This window comes from Manis pentadactyla, chromosome 5, assembly GCF_030020395.1.
Source record: "Manis pentadactyla isolate mManPen7 chromosome 5, mManPen7.hap1, whole genome shotgun sequence".
Classification (NCBI taxonomy): Eukaryota; Metazoa; Chordata; class Mammalia; order Pholidota; family Manidae; genus Manis; species Manis pentadactyla.
In genome coordinates, this window is record NC_080023.1 from 10,661,997 (window position 1) to 10,680,542 (window position 18,546).

Genomic DNA, 18,546 nt, shown 5'->3' on the forward strand with positions numbered 1-18,546 from the left:
GTTATAATGCTGTATAATATAGTTGAAATTTGGCAAAAGTAGATCTTTAGCATTGTCACCACACGTTACCAGATGGTAACTATGTGCAGCAATGGATATGCAATTAGTTTGATCATGACAATCCTTCCATAATGTATATGTATATCCAAACATCACATTGTAAACCTTAAAAAAAAAATCCAATGTCTTGGGACTTTCCCAGTATGAAAGCTGTTTTAACCTGCATTGGCTGCCAATTTGAAAGACTCTTTTTCCATGGTTTTGGCCTTTCAGAATCAATTACAATGATCCTCTATGAGCTATAATATCTTACAGTAAAGGAATGACCATTAAGCAGCAGTCACCTGAGAGCTGAGAACCTTCTATTCCTCTTTTGTTGTCAAGAACTTTTCTCAGGTGCTTCATTATATGTGAGCATCCAGTGATATTTCCAATGGGGATATGACAGAATTGAAACTGAAATGCAGGTATAGGAAAAGAGCAGACAGGAAGGGACTTGGGGGGATTATCACCTATGTGCCTGGCATTGTTTTGAATCCTTGTATGGATATTCAATAGGTGATATGATTTAGTCTTTTATTAACTTCATTTCTGTTTATGTCTGTCTTTACCTATTTCCCTATCAAGACATCAGACTCTCTTGTCTAAACTCAAGCACAGAGTGAAACCTGGGATGAGGATTAGCTCACACTAATGTTGGTTCTTACTAGGTATGACCAGTTGGGTGATTTTATTCTTGTTTTCCCTTTGTACAGTTTCTTTTTGTACGACTATTTTTATAAAAATACATTATTTTCAAGATAGATAAAAAGGGAAAGAAAGTGTCTTTGAGGAGGTAATTGTAGAAAACTTCCCCAATATGGGGAAGGAGATAGTCTCTCAGGCCATGGAGATGCACAGATCTCTCAACACAAGGGACCCAAGGAAGACAACACCAAGACATATAGTAATTAAAATGGCAAAGATCAAGGATAAGGACAGACTATTAAAAGCAGCCAGATAGAGAAATAAGATCAAATACAAAGGAAAGCCTGTCAGGCTATCATCAGACTTCTCAGCAGAAACCTTACAGGCTAGAAGGGACTAGCATGATGTATTTAATGCAATGAAACAGAAGGGCCTTGAACCAAGATTACTTTATCCAGCAAGATTATCATTTAAATTTAAAGGAGGGATTAAACAATTTTCAGATCAGCAAAAGCTGAGAGAATTTACCTCCCACAAACCATCTCTACAGTGTATTTTGGAGGGACTGCTATAGATGGAAGTGTTCCTAAGGTTTAATAGCTGTCAACAGTGGTAATAAAACCACAGTAAAGAAAGCAGAACAGCTAATTACTAAGTAAATGCAAAATTAAATTAACTATCCCCAAAGTCAATCAAGGGATAGACAGAGTCCAGAATATGATACCTAATATATAAAGAAAGGAGGAGGAAGAAAAAGGAGGAGAAAAAGGAAAGAACCTTTAGATTGCATTTGTAATAGCATATTAAGTGAGTTAAGTTACACTCTTAGATAGTAAGGAAATTAACTTTGAACCTTTGGTAACCACGAATCTAAAGCCTGCAATGGCAATAAGTACATACCTATTTATAATCACCCTAAATGTAAATGGACTGAATGAACCAATCAAAAGACATAGAGTCACTGAATGGATAAAAAAAAAAGACCCATCTATATGCTGCCTGCAAGAGACTCACTTTAAACCCAAAGACATACACAGACTAAAAGTGAAGGGATGGAAAAAGATATTTCATGCAACTAACTGAGAGAAAAAAGCAGGAGTTGCAATACTTGTATCAGACAAAACAGACTTCAAGATACAGAAAGTAACAAGAAACAAAGAAGGACATTACATAATGATAAAGGGGTCAATCCAACAAGAAGATATAACCATTATAAATATCTATGCTCCCAACACAGGAGCACCCACATATGTGAAACAAATACTAACAGAATTAAAAGGGGAACTAGAATGCAATGCATTCATTCTAGGAGACTTCAACACTTCACTCACTCTGAAGGACAGATCAACCAGACAGAAGATAAGTAAGGAGACAGAGGCACTGAACAACACAATAGAACAGATGGACTTAACAGACATCTACAAAACTCAACACCCAAAAGAAACAGAATACACATTCTTCTCAAGTGTACATGGAACATTTTCAAGAATAGATCATATACTAGCCCACAAAAAGAGCTTCAGTAAATTCAAAAATGTTGAAATTGTACCAACCAGTTTATCAGATCACAAAGCTATGAAACTAGAAATAAATTACACAAAGAAAATGAAAAATCCCACAAACACATGGAGGATTCATAACATGCTCCTAAATAACCAATGGATCAATGACCAAATAAAAACAGAGATCAAGCAATATATGGAGACAAATGACAAGAATAATTCAACACCACAAAATCTGTGGGATGCCGTGAAGGCCATGCTTAGAGGAAAGTATATTGCAATACAGGCATACCTCAGGAAAGAAGAACAATCCCATATAAGCAGTCTAAACTCACAATTAACGAAACTATAAAAAGAAGAACAAATGAGGCCCAAAGTCAGTAAAAGGAGGGACATAATAAAGATTAGATCAGAAATAAATAAAATTGAGAAGAATAAAACAATAGAGATAATCAATGAAAGCAAGAGCTGGTTCTTCGAGAAAATTAACAAAATAGATAAGCCCCTAGCCAGACTTACCAAGAAAAAAAGAGAGTCTACTAACATAAACAGAATCAGAAATGAGAAAGGAAAAATCACTACCGACACCACAAAATAAAAAGAATTATTAGAGAATACTATGAAAAATTATATGCTAACAAACTGGAAAACCTAGAAAAAAAGGACAACTTTCTAGAAAAATACAACCTTCCAAGGCTGATCCAGAAACAGAAAATCTGAACAGACCAATAACCAGAAATGAAATTGAATTGGTAATAAAAAACCTACCTAAGAAAAAACTCTTGAACCAGATGGCTACACCATTGAAATTTATCAAACATTTAGTGAAATCTTAATACCCATCCTCCTTAAAGTTTTCTGAAGAGTAGAAGAGGGAATACTTCCAAACTCATTCTATGAGGCCAGCATCACTCTAATACCAAAACCAGGCAAAACACCACAACAAAGAAAGAAAATTACAGACCAATATCCCTGATGAACATAGATGCAAAAATACTCAACAAAATATTAGCAAACCGAATTCAAAAATACATCAAGAGGATCATCCATTATGATCAAGTGGGATTTATTCCAGGGATGCAAGGATGGTACAACATTCAAAAATCCATCAACATCATCCACCACATCAACAAAAAGAAGGACAAAAACCACATGATCATCTCCATAGATGCTGAAAAAGCATTTGACAAAATTCAACATCCATTCATGGTAAAAACTCTCAACAAAATGGGTATAGAGGGCAAGTACCTCATCATCATAAAGGCCATATATGCCAAACCCATAGGCAACATCATACTTAACAGTGAGAAGCTGAAAGCTTTCCCTTTAAGATCAGGAACAAGACAAGGATGCCCACTCTCCCCACTTCTATTCAACATAGTACTGGAGGTCCTAGCCATGGCAATCAGACAACACAAAGAAATAGAAGGCATCCAGATTGACAAGGAAGAATTTAAACTGTCCCTGTTTGCAGATGACATGATATTGTATATAAAATACCCTAAAGAATCCACTCCAAAACTACTAGATCTAATATCTGAATTCAGCAAAGTTGCAGGATACAAAATTAACACACAGAAATCTGTGGCATTCCTATACACTAACAATGAACTAGCAGAAAGAGAAATCAGGAGAACAATTCTATTCACAGTTGCATCAAAAATAACAAAATACCTAGGAATAAACTTAACCAAGGAAGTGAAAGACGTATACTCTGAAAACTACAAGACATTCATGAGAGAAATTAAAGAAGGCACTGATAACTGGAAATACATCCTGTACTCATGGATAGGAAGAATTAATATTGTCAAAATGACCATCCTGCCTAAAGCAAAATACAGATTCAGTGCAATTCCTATCAACATACTAGCAGCATTCTTCAATGAACTAGAGAAAATCATTGTAAAATTCATATGGAACTACAAAAGACCCCTAATAGCCAAAGCAATCCTGAGAATGAAGAATAAAGCTGGGGGGATTATGCTCCCCAACTTCAAGCTCTACTACAAAGCCACAGTAATCAAGATAATTTGGTACTGGCACAAGAACAGACCCATAGACTAGTGGAACAGACTAGAGAGCCCTGATATAAACCCAACCATATATGGTCCATTAATATATGATAAAGGAGCCATGGACATACAATGGGGAAATAACAGCCTCTGCAACAGCCGATGTTGGCAAAACTAGACAGCTACATTCAAGAGAATGAAACTGGATTATTGTTTAAACCCCATACACAAAAGTAAACTTGAAATGGATCACAGAACTGAATGTAAGTCATGAAATCATAAAACTCTTAGAAGACAACATAGGCAAAAATCTCCTGAATATAAGCATGAGCAACTTCTTCCTGAACTTCTCCTCGAGCAAGGGAAACAAAAGCAAAAATGAACTCATGGGACTACAACAAACTAAAAATTTCTGTACTGCAAAGGACACCATCAACAGAACAAAAAGACATCCTACAGTATGGGAGAATATATTTGTAAATGACATATCCGACAAGGGGTTAACATCCAAAATATATAAAGAACACACACACTTCAACACCCAAAAAGCAAATAACCCAATCAAAAAATGGGCAGAGGATATGAAGAGACAGTTCTCCAAGGAAGAAATTCAGATGGCCAACAGACACATGAAAAGATGCTTCACATCACTAATCATCAGGGAAATGAAAATTAAAACCAAAAGGAGATGGCATCTCACACCAGTAATGATGGCTAACATGGAAAAGACTAAGAACAACAAATGCTGATGAGAATGTGGAGAAAGGGGAACCCTCCTACACTGTTGGTGGGAATATAAGCTAGCTCAACCATTGTGGAAAGCAATATGGAGGTTCCTCAAAAAAGTAAAAATAGAAATACCATTTGATCTGGGAATCCCACTCCTTGGAATTTACCCATAGAATACAACTTTTCAGATTCAAAATGACCTATGCACCCCTATGTTTATCACAGCAATTTTTACAATAGCCAAGATATGGAAGCAACCCAAGTGTCCATCAGTAGATGAATGGATAAAGAAGAGGTGGTACATATACACAATGGAATACTATTCAGCCATAAGAAAGAAACAAATCCTACCATTTACAACAACACGGATGGAGCTGGAGGACATTATGCTCAGTCTAATAATCTAGGTGGAGAAAGACAAGTGCCAAATGATGTCCCTCATTTGTGGAGTATAACAACAAAGCAAAACTGAAGGAACAAAATAGCAGCAGACCCAGAGACTCCAAGAAGGAACTAGTGGTTACCAAAGGGGAGGGGTGTGGTAGGGCAGGTGGGGAGGTAGGGAGAAGGGAATTGAGGGGTTTTATGTTTAGTACACATGGTGTGGGGGTCATGGGGAAAACAGTGTAGCACAGAGAAGGCAAATAGTGACTCTGTGGCATCTTACTGCACTGATGGACAGTGACTGCATTGGGGTGTGGGTGGGGACTTGATAATATGGGTAAATGTAGTAACCACATTGTTTTTTCATGTGAAACCTTCATAAGAGTGTATATCAATAATACCTTAATAAAAATTAAAAAAGAAAAAATCAAACTGATTAAAAAAACAAACAAACATTATTTTCAAAGTTGTTACTCTTAAAGTAAATAATAGCTTGGGGTCCCCAGAAGCAGATTCTTAATAGTTTAGGGTGCTGACTGTACCCCTGGGAACAACACCTATGGAATAGGCAAGGGGGCAGTGAGCAAATAAGCTGATGCAGACCTGCCAGAAGGCATGGAGCGGAAACGGCCCATCACAGTTGTTTCACATGGGGCACCAGCTCTTTTGATGCCTGCCAATCAGTTGGGTTTTTTGGTTGGCCCCAGGAAGTTGTAATCTTGAACACGGTAGCTTTCTACAGCTGAGGCCATCCTTAACATTCCTTGTAGGTGGGGCACCAAGCTTTTTCTTGAATGGTCATCTGGCTAGTGCCAGAGCCCACTTTATGGGCATATGATCTTAGGGCCCTGTGTCAAAGCTCTGCTATTGCTGTCCTAAATTCTTGATAATTACAAATAAGTGCCTGCATTTTCATTTTTCACTAGGCCTTTTAAATTAGGTAACAGGTCCTGGTTGTCACATCTCTATGTCCACCAGAATCATTACTCCATGAGATTCTGATGTAACCTGATAGGGTGGCCCATCCATCAAAGATGTACTTCCCAAGTGAAACAAGCCTAGTGAATACTACCCACAGTTGTACTGATGCAAAATAAAAATCTTGAAATCCACTTCAGTAGATTTAAAATCCCACACGATTTAGCTAGTTAGGTCTAAGTAAATGTAATTAGAGGTTACTTAGTGAAATTAGGTAACTGAGTCAAAATAAAGCATTATGAATTTTTTTTCTCCTTTTTGTTGTGACTTTTTCGTATGTTTTATTATGGGGACGAATGTTGAATAGATTCAGAGCTGATTTGTTTGTATCATCACTTCCTATCTCCTTTTTCCCTTAGCTTATTGGTAACAGAATAGAAATAGATTACTAGGACTAGAGGCTCTCCAAATGTGGCCCTTTATTTATAAGTGAAAAAAATAAGCCCTTGCAAGGACATTGCCTAAGGTCATACAGCTGCTCTGGGCCAATCCATGAACTAGAACTCAATTCTCTTGATTTTAAATGAGGTGTTCTTTTCCACATTATATTTGAGATATAAATTCTTCAGTATGTTACATCACCAATAATCCTGACATTAGTTCTCTGATGGGAGGCATTTTAGATCACGCTTAATTTCTCAGTAGCTCAGAAAATTTCTAATAAATCAAATCTAAATTAAAATCTGTATACCAAAAGTAGGACAGCAGATTTATGAGGTGACTCTCCCAGCTGCAAATGCTGTCATTTTCTCTATTGAGTTGGTGTTGTCAGTTGCTGCACCTGGAAGGTTTCCTTCCAAATGGTTGCAGTGTATTCACTTCCAGATGCTACCTGTTTCCCTTTGTGTGAGCAGAGAGTTGTCAAAACAGGAAGACCGCTTATAATGGGGCCACAGAATCAGCCTAAGGCTGTATTTGCACATCTGGTAACTTCAAATATAACATCCCCAGAGATGAGAGCCTTTATGAAAATGTAGAGGGCAGAAACTGTGATTCTGCCCTCAGAGACAAAAATGTGTTGATGGAAGGCTGACGGTTTAAAACAAAGCCAACATGCAAAATTATGCCAAATATCCTTGCTACTGAGGCTGGTTGGAGGATGAAGTATTCAGGACAATTATTCTTTCCTGGAAGCTAAAATAAATGTAGAACAATGGAATACAATGCTGGATACAGGCCAGAAGTGGTCACAGAGCTTTGAGTAGCCTGGGAGAAGTCAGGATAAACCCTGTCTTCAGAATTTCAAATCACCAGCAATCACAGGTGATTCTGATATATTGTTTTCCTAATGACTTAAATTCACATTACAGATGCATTTTTCCCTGACAACTCCTGCAGCTGTACATGTTTGCCTCCATCTTCAAACAGAAAAAAACAGAAAAGAAACCCCCACCTATAAGTAGCATTCTTACAAAGTAAGAAAGAACTTCACTGATGAACGAGAGTGGGTATTTCTTGTGTCACCTCATCTGTGTCCTTTCCATCCTTTTACTTTTGGGAATCCATGCCCACCCATTTAGCTAATACATTTAAGTTGGGTTAATCTACTTCCAAAAGTGAGTCCCCATTGGCCTGAACTAATCATAAGATCATCTGGCCATGCCTCTGGACATAATCGTCAGTTCAGACTTGGGTTCATAACGAGGTTAGAGCCTCCAGCATGCTGTGGCTTCTTCAAGGAAGCAGTTCTTTCCTTGCTGTGGTCCTCGTAGTAAAAAGATACAAGGCTTAGGGCCATTTTGCCACCATTAGAAGAGACAGGCTGGTGATGAAACTAATATAGAAGAAGGCAGATACAATAAAATAAGCACATGCCTGAGTTTTCTAGAAGAAGCCATATCTTTGCACTTTTGGGGTACCTAATCCCCAAAACTCCCTTTATGGCTTAGCCAATTCGAGTATATTTTTGTCCTTCATGGCAAAAAAAGTAAAAGCCATTAAGTCATCAATTAGATATCAAACCCTTTACATGAACCCAATCTGCCTACCAGTACATTCCACTAGGAAATTCAGAAATTCCTAGCCTCAGGATTTGACTTCCACCTCCCAGTATTTGTTACACTTTCCCTACCCAGGATTTCCACACCACTTTTATTTGTTCTACCTTCCTGTGCATCCTTGCTCCAAGTCAATCCTCTTGATTCTTGACCACAGAACTCAATACTTCCCTAGAAATTCCTACTGCGGCTACTCACGTGGGCTTGCTTCATCAGGATGACCCTGAGTATTCTCACCTGGGGAACATGGTCAGTGTGGGGACTTCTTGCCACATTATTTGGCTGGGAGTAGGAAGTCCCCTAAAATCCCTAGCTCTGGGAAAGGAAAAAAGATGGCAGAGTGAGAAGTGATGCAGAAATCTTCTCCTAAAAGCACATATAATATGAAAATACAGCAAATACAACTATTCCTAAAAGAATAACCAGAAATAAGATTGCACCACCCATCTACATCTAGGAAAAGAAAATGGAAAATCTACATTACGGAAAAGGGACAAAGCTGTGACCCGGTCGGACCCAAGCCCTGCCCCCACCCCAGCTCACTGGTGGGAGGAAGAGAAACAGAGTGGGGAGGGACTAGAAGCCCAGGACTGCTAAATACCCAGCTGTAGAAATCTACTCCAGAAGCACAAACCCACATTGCATTGCATGGTGCTCTGGAGATTACAGGGCTTGAAAAGCAAAGTCAGAGACTGAGATTCCAGCTGCTTGTGGAGAACAGTTTTGCACAACTGGCTTCTCTGGGACAAAAGAAAAGTGGGCACTTTGAAAGACTTCCCAACAGTGAGAGCATTGCTAAAGGGGCAAAGATTACACAGATTGTTGCTCAGGAGAAGGAACAGCCGGACAAAATCATCCTGGCACACTCAGTCCAGCAGGTTGGGAACTTTCGGGAGCTTCAGGCGCTCCATCTCCCTGGCTGGCAACACAGCTCTGAGGCCCCCCACTGTGATAAGCAGCTCGCCGCTCCTTTCCCCCGGCTGGCACCTGTGTGCAAACCTGCTGACCCCACCATTGCACCAGGCCACCTGGAGGGCAGCCCCACGAACGGTAACTACAGCTGCTTAACACAGAGGCTGCTCCTTGCACATGCACATGGCTAACTGGCCCTGACAGCGGAGGAAGGCACTGTGGCCAGGAAACAGGAAAGAGCTCTGTCCTGTGGCAGGCACTAGCACTGCTCACCTGCCACCCCCGCCATTGCTCCAGGCCAGCAGGAGGGCAGCCCCACCTATGGCAACTACACAGGCTTAACACAGATGCTGCTCCTTGACCATGGCTCACTGGCCTTGACAGCAGAGGCAGGCACTGTGGCCGGGAAGTAGGAAAGAGCTCTGTCCTCCCGGCAGGCACTGACATGGCTCTCTTGTGACCATTGCATTGCTCCAGGCCAGCTGGAGGGCAGCCCCACCTATGGCAGCTTAGGGGCTTAACACAGAAGCTGCTCCCATGCACAGCTCACTGGCCCTGACAGCAGAGGTTGGAACTGCGGCCATGAAGCAGGAGAGAGCTCTCTCTTAGGGTAAGGACTGGCACCACTCATCTGCATCCACTGCCATCGCTCCAGGTGCTGGGCAGCTCCAAAAAGCAGGGTTTCTGGGCATTAGAGGGTGCAACCTACACAAACTTAATATACCTCATTATCAAAAGGATTATAAAAAAGGCAGAAGAACCTTGTTAAATATGAAATCCCTCAAACACCAGAAAGAGGGCTCAGTGGAATTAAATCACCAATCTTCCTGAGAAAGAATTCAAAATAAAAGTCATAAGCATGCTAATGGAGCTATAGAAAAATATTCAAGAGCTAAGGGATGAATTCACAAGGGAGACAGACACCTTGAAAAATACAGTAGCTGAAATGAAACATACAATGGAGGAATTTAAAAGCAGATTAGATGAGGTAGAGGAGATGGTAAATGAAATGGAAATTAGAGAAGAGGAATACAAAGAAGCTGAGGCAGAGAAAGACAAAAGGATCTCCAGGAATGAAAGAATAAGAAAAGAATTGTGTGACCAATCCAAACGGAACAACATTCACATTATTGGGGTACTAGAAGTAGAAGACAGAGAAAAAGCGATGGAAAGTGTCTTTGAAGAAATAATTGCTGAAAACTTACCCAATCTGGGGAAGGAAATAGTCTCTCAGGCCATGGAAGCCCACAGATCTCCCAACAGAAGGGACCCAAGAAAGACAATGCCAAGACATATAATAATTAAAATGGCAAAGATCAAGGACAAGGACAGAGTATTAAAAGCAGCCAGAGAAAGAAAAAAGATCACCTACAAAGGAAACCCATCAGGCTATTATCAGAATTCTCAGGAGAAACCTTGGAGGGAATACTTCCAAACTGATTCTATTCGGACAGCATCACTCTAATGCCAAAACTAGGCAAAGACACCAGAAAAGAGAAAATTACAGACCAATACCCCTGATGAACATAGATGAAAAAATACTCAACAAAATATTAGCAAACTGAATTCAAAAATGCATAAAAAATGTCATACATCATGATCATGGGGGGATGCAGAGATGGTACAATATTTGAAAATCCATCAACATCATCCACTACATCAACAGAAAGATGGACAAAAATCACATGATCATCTCTATAGATGCTGAAAAAGCATTCCACAAAATTCAACACCGATTCATGATGAAAACTCTCAACAAAATGGGTATAGAGGGCAAGTACCTCAACATAATAAAGGCTATATATGAACAACCCACAGCCAACATCATACTTAGCAGTGAAAAGCTGAAAGCATTCCCTCATAGATCGGGAATAAGACAAGGATGTTTACTCTTCCCACTTTTATTCAATGTAGTACTGGAATCCTAGCCATGGCAATCAGACAACACAAAGCAATAAAAGCCATCCAGATGGGCAAGGAACAAGTTAAAATGTCACTGTTTATAGACAACATGATATTGTACATAAAAACCCTAAATAATCTACTCTAAAACTATTAGAACAAATATCTGAGTTCATCAAAGAAGCAGGATACAAAATTAATACACAGATATCTGTTACATTCCTATATACTAATGATGAACTATCAGAAAGAGAAATCAAGAAAACAATTGCATTTACAAATGCATCAAAAAGAATAAAATACCTAGGAATAAACCTAACCAAGGAAGTGAAAGACCTATACCCTGAAAACTATAAGACACTCTTGATTCAGTGCAATCCCTATCAAAATACTGAGAACATTCTTCAACAAACTAGAACAAATAGTTCCAAAATTCATATGAAACCACAAAAGACCCCAAAATGCCAAAGCAATCCTGAAAACAAAGAATAAAGCAGGGGTGGGGGGTGCTTATGCTCCCCAACTTCAAGCTGTACTACAAAGCCAAATCAAGACAATTTGGTACTGGCACAAGAACAGACCCAAAGACCAGTGGAACAGAATAGAGAGTCCAGATATAAACCCACACATATATGGTCAATTAACATATGATAAAGTAGCCATGGACATACAATGGAGAAGTGACAGACTTTTCAACAACTGGTGTTGGAAAAACTGGACAGCTACATGCAAGAGAATGAAACTGGATTGCTGTCTAACCCCATAAACAAAAGTAAACTCAAAATGGAAAAGAGACCTGAATGTAAGTCATGAAATCAAAAAACTCTTCGAAGAAAACATAGGCAAAAATCTCTGGAATATAAACATGATTAACTTTCTCCTGAAGGCATCTCCTGAAGGGGAACAAAAGTAAAAATTGACAAGTGGGACTACATCAAACTAAATAGCTTCTGTACAGCAAAAGGCACCATCAGTAGAACAAAAAGACATCCTACAGTATGGCAGAATATGTTCATAAATGACGCATTCAATAAGGGGTTGACATCCAAAATATATAAAGAGGCTCACACACTTCAACACCCAAAAAGCAAATAACCCAATTAAAAAATGGGCAGAGGATCTGAACAGACACTTCCCCAAAGAAGAAATTCAGATGGCCAACAGGCACATGAAAAGATGCTCCACATTGCTAATCATCAGGGAAATACAAATTAAAACCACAATGAGATATCACTTCACACCAGTTATGATGACCAACATCCAAAAGACAAGCAACAACAAATGCTGGCAAGGTCACGGAGAAAAGGAAACCCTCCTACACTGTTTGTGGAAATGTAAATTAGTTCAACCATTGTGGAAAGCTACATGGAGGTTCCTAAAACAACTAAAAATAGAAATACTATTTGACCCAGGAATTCTACTCTTAGGAATTCACCCAAATAAACAAGATCACAGATTCAAAAAGACATATGCACCCCTATGTTTATCAAGCACTATTTATAATAGCCAAGACATGGAGGCAACCTAAATGTCCATCAATAGATGAATGGATAAAGAAGATGTGGTACATATACACAATGGAATATTATTCGGCCATAAGAAGAAAACAAATCTTACCATTTGCAACAACATGGATGTAGCTAGAGGGTATTATGCTCAGTGAAATAAGCCAGGTAGAGAAAGACAAGTATCAAATGATTTCACTCATCTGTGGAGTATAACAACAAAGCAAAAACTGAAGGAACAAAACAGCAGCAGACTCACAGAACCCAAGGAAGGACTAACAGTTACCAAAGGGAAAGGGACTGGGGAGGGTGGGTGGGGAGGGAGGGATAAGTGGATTAAGAGCATTATGATTAGCACACATAATGTAGGAGGGGCATGGGGAAGGCAGTATAGCACAGAGAAAACAAGTAGTGACTCCATAGCATCTTATTTTGCTGATGGACAGTGACTGTGATGGGGTACGTAGTGGGGACTTGATAATAGAGGGGAAATGTAGCAACCACAATGTTGTTCATGTGAAACCTGAGCATAAGGTTGCATATCAATGATACCTTAATAAAAAAATTTCCTATTTCTGCCTAATGGGGCCTGAGATAGTTGGATACATCTGTCCCCCAAACACCCTAATGAAAAATTAATTAGATTGCATTGATGTATGTGTCCCTGTGGTCATAGGTCAGACCTGGAAAGGACATGCTGAGGAGTGAACATATTTTTCCCCAATGAAAAGTTAGGTGAGCAAGGTGTAAAGAGGAGCCTAACTGGGAATGAACACCTTAGTGTTGCTTCTGTGTTTTTTTCAACTGCATCATCTTTCCCCCAAAAAAAGAGGTTCTCAGCCTAGAGATCTTGACTACTATAATATTAATAACTTCAAAATATGAGATACTTTAAACTGTTTGGGGTGGGAGTTAGAGGCCTCAAATGTCTTTACTCTTTGGAGAAAAAAAAATCTTAATGAGGAGGCCTAACAAAAAAAAAAAAGGAAATCAATAGGCTCCACATTCCATTAACTGGTGTAGAACCTTTGCCTTAGAGAGCAGGGAGGGAGCACAGAGCAGGGCCACCTCCCCCATCTTAACAAATGAGAAAACTGAGGCTCAGGATCCTTCCTCCACTGGCCTCAGATCACACTGAGATTTGGTCTAGTGCCAGAATAGAGCCCAGTACCCTGGTTCTGCTCAATGTACCTGCTCTCTAAGCACTAAGTCATACATATGGCAGTTACTGCCCATTTACCAAAATCTGACTGAGCACCTGCTATTTGTGGGATAACATACTAGTCACTCTAGATGAAAATCAGTGGGTCAATTCCATATGCTAGGATCATCAACTTGCTTCCTTTCTCTTTCAACATGAAGACAGCTCATTACATTCCAGGCTAAAGGGGTTGCAATTATACAATTTCATAAAGTGAAGATAACATCAAGAGCTGCAGAGGATCCAACTACATAGTTTGAAGAGGCCCAGAACTATCCTTTAATTCTCCCATGTTGAATAAACTCTTATATCTTACCTATAATCATAATTTTATATACTGATATCAATATTTATCTTTTTATCTCAAGGCATTAAAAAGATGCCTTTTTTCTCTCTTCAGAGCAGTAATAAAGCCTATTCAGAAGCAATGGTGAGAATAAAATTTATGGTCCAAACTTGTCAATATTTTCAATACATTGCATCCTGGAAGTTTTTAGCTTATTGGGCTATACTCTCATCATGTTTCATGATTCAACCTTTTTTCTGTAATAGTGATTCTAAAATACATTATCTCCATCAAAGGCCCTCTTCCTCGCTCCAGACCCAAATGTCCAAACATGTATCAGATTCATTCAGCAATGTCACACTGAGGCATCACAATAGCTCTAAACTCATCACTTCCAAACCTGAACCGTCCACCTTTCTTCCAAAGTTTACCCCTCTCTTCTCTAACTAGTGGCATCAGATGGCTAAATTAAAAATAAACCCACTCTAGCTTCTCTCAATCCCTCCTCCTATACCCAAACGATTACTAAAGCTTATCATTTTTTGTCTCACTAAATTACTTTGTCACTTAAATTCTCACTGCCCTACCTGAGACCCTTACTGCCTCCTAATTGAACTTCTATTAAATATGCCTTCCAATTCATCTACTACTTTACCACAAGAATTCTACTTCTTCAAAATAAATTAATCATGTTACTTCTCTACCTAAAACATTTCAACATTTAACTACTACCTACTAAAGTTTAGATTCCTATCTGATAGTCTAGACTCTGCAATCAGACTCCAACTTTCATCTATACTGATGTCTGTCACTCCTCCTAAGGTAAAATATTATTTAACCAAACTACTAGCCATTGTCATAATGTGGTGTATATCTTCATAGCTGTCTTTGTCTGGACTCTTCTTCCCCAATTCCTTACTTGTGCAAATTTTACCCATTAATATCTATCATATTCCACAGTTGAATGTCATGTATTCTGTCAAGGCTTTCCCCACCATCCTTACAAATGGAACTAGGCTCAGTCACTAGCCCTTTCTTCACACCTATACTATAGTTTTCTTCACATTATGCTATCATTCACAGCACACCTGTTAATCCCCTTAATTAAAATGTACACTCTGAAGATGGCGGCGTGAGTAGAGCAGCGGAAATCTCCTCCCAAAACCACATATATCTATGAAAATATAACAAAGACAACTCTTCCTAGAATAGAGACCAGAGGACACGGGACAACATCCAGACCACATCCGCACCTGCAAGAACCCAGCACCTCGCAAAGGGGGTAAGATACAAGCCCCGGCCCTGCGGGACCCGAGTGCCCCTCCCCCCAGCTCCCAGCGGGAGGAGAGGGGTCGGAGCAGAAGGGAGAGGGAGCCCAGAACTGCTGAACAACCAGCCCCAGCCATCTGTACCAGAGTGCAGACACAGTGCATGCATGGGGCCCTGGATTATACGGAAACAGGGCACCAAGAACAGGGAGCGGGTACCGGAGGCCTGGTGCCGGAGGGCATAAGAAAAGCAAGAGGCCATTTTTTTGTTGTTGTTGTTGTTTTGTTGAGGTGAGTGCTTTTTGGGAAGTCTTAAAGGGACAGGGACCCCAATACTAGGGAAACAGGGCAGCAAGACTGGCAAGTGGGTATCGGAGGCCAGTGCCCGAGAACAAAAGAAAAGTGAGCGGCCATTTTTTTTTGTTGTTGTTGTTGTTTTGTTTTGGCGAGTGCTTTTTGGAAGTCTAAAAGGAATAGGTACCCCAATACTAGGGAAACAGGGCAGCAAGACTGGTGAGCAGGTGCCGGAGGCTGGTGCCGGAGAATAAAGAAAAACAAGCGGCCATTTTTTATTTATTTACTTTTATTTTTAAAATTTTTATTTTTCTATTTTTTTTTGTGGTTGTTGTTTTGTTTTGGCGGGTGCTTTTTGGAAGTCTTAAAGGGGCAGGGCGGGACACTTAATCCAGAGGTAGGGAATCCGGGATCTCTGGGCACCCTAACCCCTGGGCTGCAGGGAGCAGGGAGGCCCCTTACCGAGATAAATAGCCTCCCAGCCGCTCCTGCTCCAACGCGACTCCACCATTTTGGAGCAGCTGCCCGAGCCAGGCCACGCCCACAGCAACAGCGGAGATTAACTCCATAGCAGCCGGGCAGGAAGCAGAAGCCCTGTGTGCGCGCAGCTGCCCAGCACAAGCCACTAGAGGCCGCTGTTCTCCCAGGAGAGGAGGGCCACAAACCAACAAGAAGGGAAGTCCTTCCAGCCGTCACTCGTCCCAGTTCTGCAAACTATTCCTATCACCATGAAAAGACAAAATTACAGGCAAACCAAGATCACAGAGACACCAGAGAAGGAGACAGACCTAACCAGTCTTCCTGACAAAGAATTCAAAATAAAAATCATAAACATGCTGACAGAGATGCAGAGAAATACACAAGAGAAATGGGTTGAAGTCCGGAGGGAGATCACAGATGCCAGAAAGGAGATTACAGAAATGAAACAAACTCTGGAAGGGTTTATAAGGAGAATGGATAAGATGCAAGAGGCCATTGATGGACTTGAAACCAGAGAATAGGAACGCATAGAAGCTGACATAGAGAGAGATAAAAGGATCTACAGGAATGAAACAATATTAAGAGAACTGTGTGACCAATCCAAAAGGAACAATATCCATATTATAAGGGGTACCAGAAGAAGAAGAGAGAGGAAAAGGGATGGAAAGTATCTTGGAAGAAATAATTGCTGAAAACTTCCCCAAACTGGGGGAGGAAATAATCGAACAGACCACGGAAATACACAGAATCCCCAACAGAAAGGATCCAAGGAGGACAACACCAAGACACATAATAATTAAAATGGCAAAGATCAAGGACAAGGAAAGAGTTTTAAAGGCAGCTAGAGAGAAAAAGGTCACCTATAAAGGAAAACCCATCAGGCTAAAATCAGACTTCTCGACAGAAACCCTACAGGCCAGAAGAGAATGGCATGATATATTTAATGCAATGAAACAGAAAGGCCTTGAACCAAGGATACTGTATCCAGCACGACTATCATTTAAATATGATGGCGGGATTAAACGATTCCCAGACAAGCAAAAGCTGAGGGAATTTGCTTCCCACAACCACCTCTACAGGACATCTTACAGGGACTGCTCTAGATGGGAGCACTCCTAGAAAGAGCACAGCACAAAACACCCAACATATGAAGAATGGAGGAGGAGGAATAAGAAGGAAGAGAAGAAAAGAATCTCCAGACAGTGTATATAACAGCTCAATAAGCGAGCTAAGTTAGGCAGTAGGATACTAAAGAGGCTAACCTTGAACCTTTGGTAACCACGAATTTAAAGCCTGCAATGGCAATAAATACATATCTTTCAATAGTCACCCTAAATGTAAATAGACTGAATACACCAATCAAAAGACACAGAGTAATAGAATGGATAAAAAAGCAAGACCCATCTATATGATGCTTACAAGAAACTCATTTCAAACCCAAAGACAAGTACAGACTAAAAGTCAAGGGATGGAAAAACATATTTCAGGCAAACAACAGCGAGAAGAAAGCAGGGGTTGCAATACTAATATCAGACAAAATAGACTTCAAAACAAGAAAGTTACAAGAGATAAAGAAGGACACTACATAATGATAAAGGGCTCAGTCCAACGAGAGGATATAACTATTCTAAATATATATGCACCCAACACAGGAGCAAAAGCATATGTGAAACAAATACTAACAGAACTAAAGGGGTAAATAGACCGCAATGCATTCATTCTAGGAGACTTCAACACACCACTCACCCCAAACAATAGATCCACCGGGCAGAAAATAAGTAAGGACATGGAAGCACTGAACAACACAGTAGAGCAGATGGACCTAATAGACATCTATAGAACTCTACATCCAAAAGCAACAGGATATACATTCTTCTCAAGTGCACATGGAACATTCTCCAGAATAGACCACATACTAGCCCACAAAAAGAGCCTCAGCAAAATCCAAAATATTGAAATTCTACCAACCAACCTTTCAGACCACAAAGGTATAAAACTAGAAATAAATTCTACAAAGAAAACAAAAAGGCTCACAAACACATGGAGGCTTAACAACATGCTCCTAAATAATCAATGGATCAATGAACAAATTAAAATAGAGATCAAGGAATATATAGAAACAAATGACAACAATAACACAAAGCCCCAACTTCTGTGGGACGCAGCGAAAGCAGTCTTAAGAGGAAAGTATATAGTGATCCAGGCACACTTGAAGAAGCAAGAACAATCCCAAATGAATACTCTAACATCACAATTACCAAAATTGGAAAAAGAAGAACAAATGAGGCTTAAAGTCAGCAGAAGAGGGACATAATAAAGATCAGAGAAGAAATAAACAAAATTGAGAAGAATAAAACAATAGCAAAAATCAATGAAAACAAGAGCTGGTTCCTTGAGAAAATAAACAAA

At 39.8% G+C, this 18,546-nt stretch overlaps 1 long non-coding RNA gene across 6 annotated transcripts in view; it reads right to left on the bottom strand.

The window, feature by feature from the left end:
• LOC118930175 (uncharacterized) overlaps window positions 1-18,546 on the bottom strand; it is a 358,120-nt gene that overhangs the window by 116,451 nt on the left and 223,123 nt on the right. The window lies entirely within an intron of this gene.